A 6,033-nucleotide genomic window follows, 5' to 3' on the forward strand; every position below is an offset into this window, starting at 1 on the left:
GGACTCCCACTGGCTCCAATGGCAGTGCCACGCATGCAGGGCTGGCAGGATCGGGCCCAGTGTTTTTGAGGGGTGCTAGTGTCAGGAAAGTCTGGTGGTACTAGGGTTATAGACTAGCACTGAGAGTGACAGGTCACGGGGCTCCCTGGCTTCACCAAGTCTGGTGTTAAATAGGAACTGGATCTCCCAACTGTGATCTTTTACACCAGTGTAAAATGGGGTAACACACCACCAGATAAGGATTGAAGCATTTTACATGTATTTGTGTAAATGACTTTACAAGGTGCTGAGCAAGGAAAGTCAGGCAGCCCCTCTAACACCACTCTGGGAGGTACAAGAACAGGCCGGGGCAGGACACTTGGCCAGGCAATGAAGGGGAGTGAGCTGCTGGGACTACCGAGTGTGTGGAGACAGCTGGGTACTTTAGCATACCAGGGGAACTTTTCTCCTGGATTGGCTGAAGTACTGGACAATCAGAGAAGCCCAGTCGGAGGGGATTCAGGGTAAATCCAGAATGGGATAGTGGTTGATTGTCCCAGCATTAAAGGGAGGAGTTGGGGGGCTGGGGTAGTTGGGGCAGCACCTGCTCACCTGTGGCAGAGTCGGTTAGCTCTGGACTGGAGCAGAGGGGAGTGATGTAGGTCTGAACAGAGGTGCAGGTGGCTGGCTGAGTTATGTGGTGGGGCTAAGACAGCAAGAGCAGTAAGTAGTTTTGGTGCAGATGCACTGGCAGAGCTGCTGAGAGGGGGGACAGGTCTATACTAGCAAAGGGGTTTGCAGGCCTTGATTGAGGCATGAATGTGAGAGCCTGCCTGGCCCTGCTGTGTCCGGCTCTCATTGGTGCGGTTAGTTCTTCATTTTGATCATCACTTAATTTGTTCATAGTGCCTCAAAAGAGAAGAAAAACTGAGACAATATGGATGGTTGGAAGAATACGGCCATAGCGTTGTAGCCAGTGAAGCGTTGTAGTCCCGGGACTTAGAAGTGAGGAAGAAAGGATGTGTCTTATTAGCGCGTGAAAAAGATTTGTTATCAAAATAGACCCGTCAGTTTTTTAACACTCAGAAAACTGCCACAGCGAGAAAACACATAAGACTGTCAACCATGTCAGGGAAAGTTATTGCAAATGACAGTTGGTGCAGCTGGGTCTGATAAGATATTACAGGAAGAGAGTAGAAGTGGCCTATGCTGGCACGGTCTGCTATGGGGAACTGGAGTAAAAAAGCTAAACACCTCCCCAGTATACACAGGTGTTTGGAGTCAATGGGATTTGGGCTCACTTACATCAGGCAGTTTTTGGCCCAACGTGTCTTGTCCATGGAAAAATTAGGGCCAGATCCTCAGCTGGTGTAAATCAGCATAGCTGTATTGACTTTATTTTACTCCATCAACTTCAATGGCCCTCTGCTGACTTACAACAGTTAATGAACCAGCCTTTTATTTTGTAGCCAAACAAATGATAGAAAATGATCAGTTAACTGGGATTTTATTGCAAAATCTGAAGACTCTAGCACGGGTGCTCTCAGAATAGTAACACCATCTACCGCTGTCTGTAATCCTGAGAGATCCCAAAGCACTCTACAGACTCCACATATTTTACACAGGGATTGTTTCTTCCACTACAGCCACAGCTGGGAGGGGGGATGCAGCAGCTGTTTGACCGTGCATGTCACGGGGTGCCTGGCCCCTTAAGGGGAGATGGGCTCCAGCCCCACTTGGGACAAGACCCACTCACCTCCCCAGGTGGGAGAGTGACTTTGGTCATGTGACCAACTCAGGCCAGGTCTAGAGATATATGGTAGAGAGGCCTGTGAGGGAGACAGTAACTCTGCAGCTAGCCAGGGCTTGGAGTACCAGCTAGGATGGATACCTGTGAAGCTGTAGCTGGCCTTGGGAAGCAGCTACAGGGAGCAAACTGGCTACTGCAAGGAATCAAAGGTCTGTTTGATTCTAACCCAGCTCAAGGAGAGTGAGGCGCTTGAGTGACAGCTTGAGAAGGCAAGGCCGGCAGGAAGACACTTTATTTTGAACTTAAATCCCCAGCAGGGGAATTTTGTCATACCTTTTAGATCAGGGGTAGGCAACCTATGGCACACGTGCCAAAGGCGGCACACAAGCTCATTTTCAGTGGCACTCACGCTGCCCGGGTCCTAGCCACCGGTCCAGGGGGGCTCTGCATTTTAATTTAATTTTAAATGAAGCTTCTTAAACATTTTAAAAACCTTATTTAGTTTACATACAATAGTTGAGTTATATATTCTAGACTTCTAGAAAGAGACCTTCTAAAAACGTTCATGTATGACTGGCACGCAAAACTTTAAATCAGAGTGAATAAATGAAGACTCAGCACATCACTTCTATAAATGAAGTCATAGCCCCTGGTTGCCATCTTTAATGCCAACCCCTGTTTTAGATGGTGTGGAGCAGAAGGGGAAAGTGAATAGAGTGCTGCAGAGCCATCCCTGACCACAAGGGGGTGCTCAGGACACGACCAGGACTTTTACAGTACACAACAATGGTACACGTATCAGAGGGGTAGCCATGTTAGTCTGGATCTGTAAAAAGCGACAAAGAGTCATGTGGCACCTTATAGACTAACAGACGTATTGGAGCATAACAATGGTACACAACAGCTGAGGACAGAAAGTAAGAATATTGTATAGCCAAGTGAAATTCCTTCTCTCTGCAGACACTACACATATTAGAAGAGTTTAGCAATGTCAGAGCTGGGATTAGAATACAGGATCCTGGGTTACAGGTTGGAGCTCTGCCCACAAGGCCATGTGCCCACTTTTTGGCTATGTGGACTTAGAGGAGATGGGACAGGCCACTCCTTTCTGGTCCAGGACTAAACAAAAGACAAAATGGAATTCTTTTATCTAGAATTAATTTTTTCCTTCCTTTCTCCAAAGCTCATTGCTGGCTTTGGGGCAAAGGCTCCTGAAGATTCATGCTTTGCACTGGAAAGCTGGGTGGTATTAGATAATGGTAATGTTTTATAACATTAATGCGTCATCACAATGCAATTCCACTTCACATTACGTGATCTCACATAAAGACAATTTCACAGCATTACAAGGGATGGGATGTAATGATCTCATTAAGTTGTCCAAATCAGTAAGTCTTTCAATAAAACAAAGGCACCCTCAGCAGTACCTAGTACATTTCCCACAGCTGTTGGGCTCACCAGTATGTATGCTATTGTAACAGAAGCTTATTTCAGTTGGTGTTGGACCCTATGGTAGCTACCTACATGGAATTTGGAGAGAGGATCCCAGATTTAGGAGGGAACAGTTTGGAGGCGGCACCAGGATGTCAGTCTGTGTGCACATGGCTAGAATGCTGGCTGCAGTTGCAGCATCTCTGCAAATGGTTCTCTTAATAAAGAGCCAGTTTAGTTTTACAAGCCTGGAGCCCTTTCATGTTATTACCCAGCATGCAGTTACAAAACACCTGCTACCTCGTTTTCCCTCCTTCTACAGGGAAACAAAACCCCCACAAATGGTGCTTTGGTGTTATTCTGTTTTAAAGTCTGGTTTAACAACATAAAAACTAGAAATTCCCAGCCTTTTTCTAAGCCATTATGTCATTCCTGGGCTTCCAGGCTTTTTCCTGTGACTGACATGGAGAGCTTCTTCCACAGCCCTCCCTGACCCTGGATCCCCTGGAGGTCTTTCTCTTCTTTACCCTGGTGCTCTGGAGCAAACTCCTTTAAGTCTGTCATAGCCCCTGGTTGCCATCTTTAATGCAGCAGACTTCCTCTTTTAGGAAGCACCCCCCCCCCCCCCCACACACACACACACAGGCTGTCATCATGTGATGCCTGTTCACGTGATCCAACTGGGCTAAGCTCAAACCCCTTCCCTACGGGTGACCAGGCACTAGGTGGGCTAAGGGAGGCACGAGGGGGCACTATCCCCTGGAAATTTCTTTGCCCACTCTGTAGAATGTGTTCCATTTTCCCCACGTTTCTTAGTCTCAGGCCAGGTCTACACTACAGACTTATATCAGTATAACTATGTGACTGAGGGGTGGTGGTGGGGGAATGTGTGAGACAAACTCAGCAGTGGCAGATATATTCTCAAATTGTAAGATTCTACACAATTTTTTTCACAGAAGTGACAGTGCTGTACAAAGGCCAGCACCTGGAAAGACTCATAGAAACAAGATAGACTGGTCACCTGAAAACTTGGTAATCATCCTCAGTAATTTGGAAGAGATTCAGAGTATTCTGTCAAACTGTGTGAATGGATATTAATTCACTGGGAGGGTGGTGAAGCACTGGAATGGATTACCTAGGGAGGTGGTGGAAACTCCATCCTTAGAGGTTTTTAAAGCCCAGCTTGACAAAGCCCTGGCTGGGTTGATTTAGTTGGGGATTGGTCCTGCTTTGAGCAGGGGGTTGGACTAGATGACCTCCTGAGGTCTCTTCCAACCCTAATCTTCTATGATTCTATGATATGGTGACCTGTCCATTGAAGCAAGAGGGCTGTTGGAAGTTACAGAATCATTCAAATTCTTGTTCTTAGCTGAGGTTATGAGAATGATTTTGAAAGTTTTTGCTCCTAGGAGCAATCACCTTCAAAAGGAACTAATGCACCTTGCTAAAAGAGTTGAACTGATAACTGTTGCCTGTGAAGAACTTCAACAGAAGAAAGAGATGTTCGAAGATTTTTCTCAGAGATTTCATCCAAGCACCTGGTTTTGAGAGATGCATGTGATGAAGCATCAACATTAAGATGTGCCACCATCCAGCCAAGGTTTTGCCCCCAAAATGTCAAGATTCCATAGTCACTGAAGATTTACCAGGATTCCAAAGTGCAAATGAGCATCAGTGGTCCCAGACTTATCATGAATTGATTGCAGAAACCACTGGTGAATTGCAAAGGAGATTTTCTGCGAAGAACTCCAAATTATACAAAAGCTTGTCAGCAATCTATTCCACCAGCTCTCCAGACTTCTTGACATTGGAATTAATGCATGCTTTGATTGACTTGCTTGGATTAGATATTGGGAAAGTTGAAGTTGAAATGGCTGGATTTAAATCACTGATAGATAAGAGAAATTGCAAAGAATTTGAAGAAGTTCTAGGTGCTGCCAAGGAGGCTTTCCCATGTATTTTTGAAATGTCTATAGTGGTCTTCGTTTGGAGCAACAATTGCAGCTTGTGAAAATTCCTTTTCTTGTTTGAAAAGAATTTTATCACACCAGAGGATGAGCATAATCCATGAAGGAGAGAGAAACCTAATTCTCCTGTCATATGAAAGTGATTTGACTTCAAAACTGAACGTGGATGTCTTTGTGGAGGAATTCAGATATCATTATCCAAGAAGACTTCAGCTTTAATTTCCTGAACAGTCTTTATGTTACACAGCACTTTCATGTGTAGAGCTATACTTTTTATAGTTCTGAATCTTTGAATTTTTTGAATGCTTGAATATTTGTTATACTGAACAATCATAAATATGTATTTTATTCTTTCTTATTTAATAAAACTAACGTTAAAAAAGGCTTCTGAGACTGGATTTGTCACTAAGTTTGAGAACTTCTGAATGCGAGCATAACTGCTCCTCTTGTCATGCAGTCTGCCCCCTTCTCACACCCGTGTCGATGTCCAAGCTATGGGGCTGTGCTGAGCCAAACTCCTCCAACTCCACCCCAGTGACAACTATACATAATATCCACCCTCCACATGAGAGATAAATCCTAAGTTTTGACCATTTCTGGTCATTAAAGATACATATCTCTTTAAGCAAGTGCTGTGGTGTTATCCTGGTATTCTGACCAAATTCCAACTGGGAGGTAACTCCATTCTACCCCTTTAAATTCCCCTTGCAATTTCAACAGCATATGGTATATTTCCTTCACTTCCTGCTGTAAACTTCTGTGTAGTGTCACTATGTTCTGCTATAAAGCTGCCATGTTCCACCCCAGAAATAGCTGCATTTCATTGGTGGATGCGGTGATTCTTGTATATAGCTGATAAAACACATTGGTCTCTTCTGGGATGAATGGTGCTTGCAAATGAAGATA

The sequence above is a fragment of the Malaclemys terrapin genome, chromosome 22, assembly GCF_027887155.1.
Source record: "Malaclemys terrapin pileata isolate rMalTer1 chromosome 22, rMalTer1.hap1, whole genome shotgun sequence".
NCBI lineage: Eukaryota > Metazoa > Chordata > Testudines > Emydidae > Malaclemys > Malaclemys terrapin.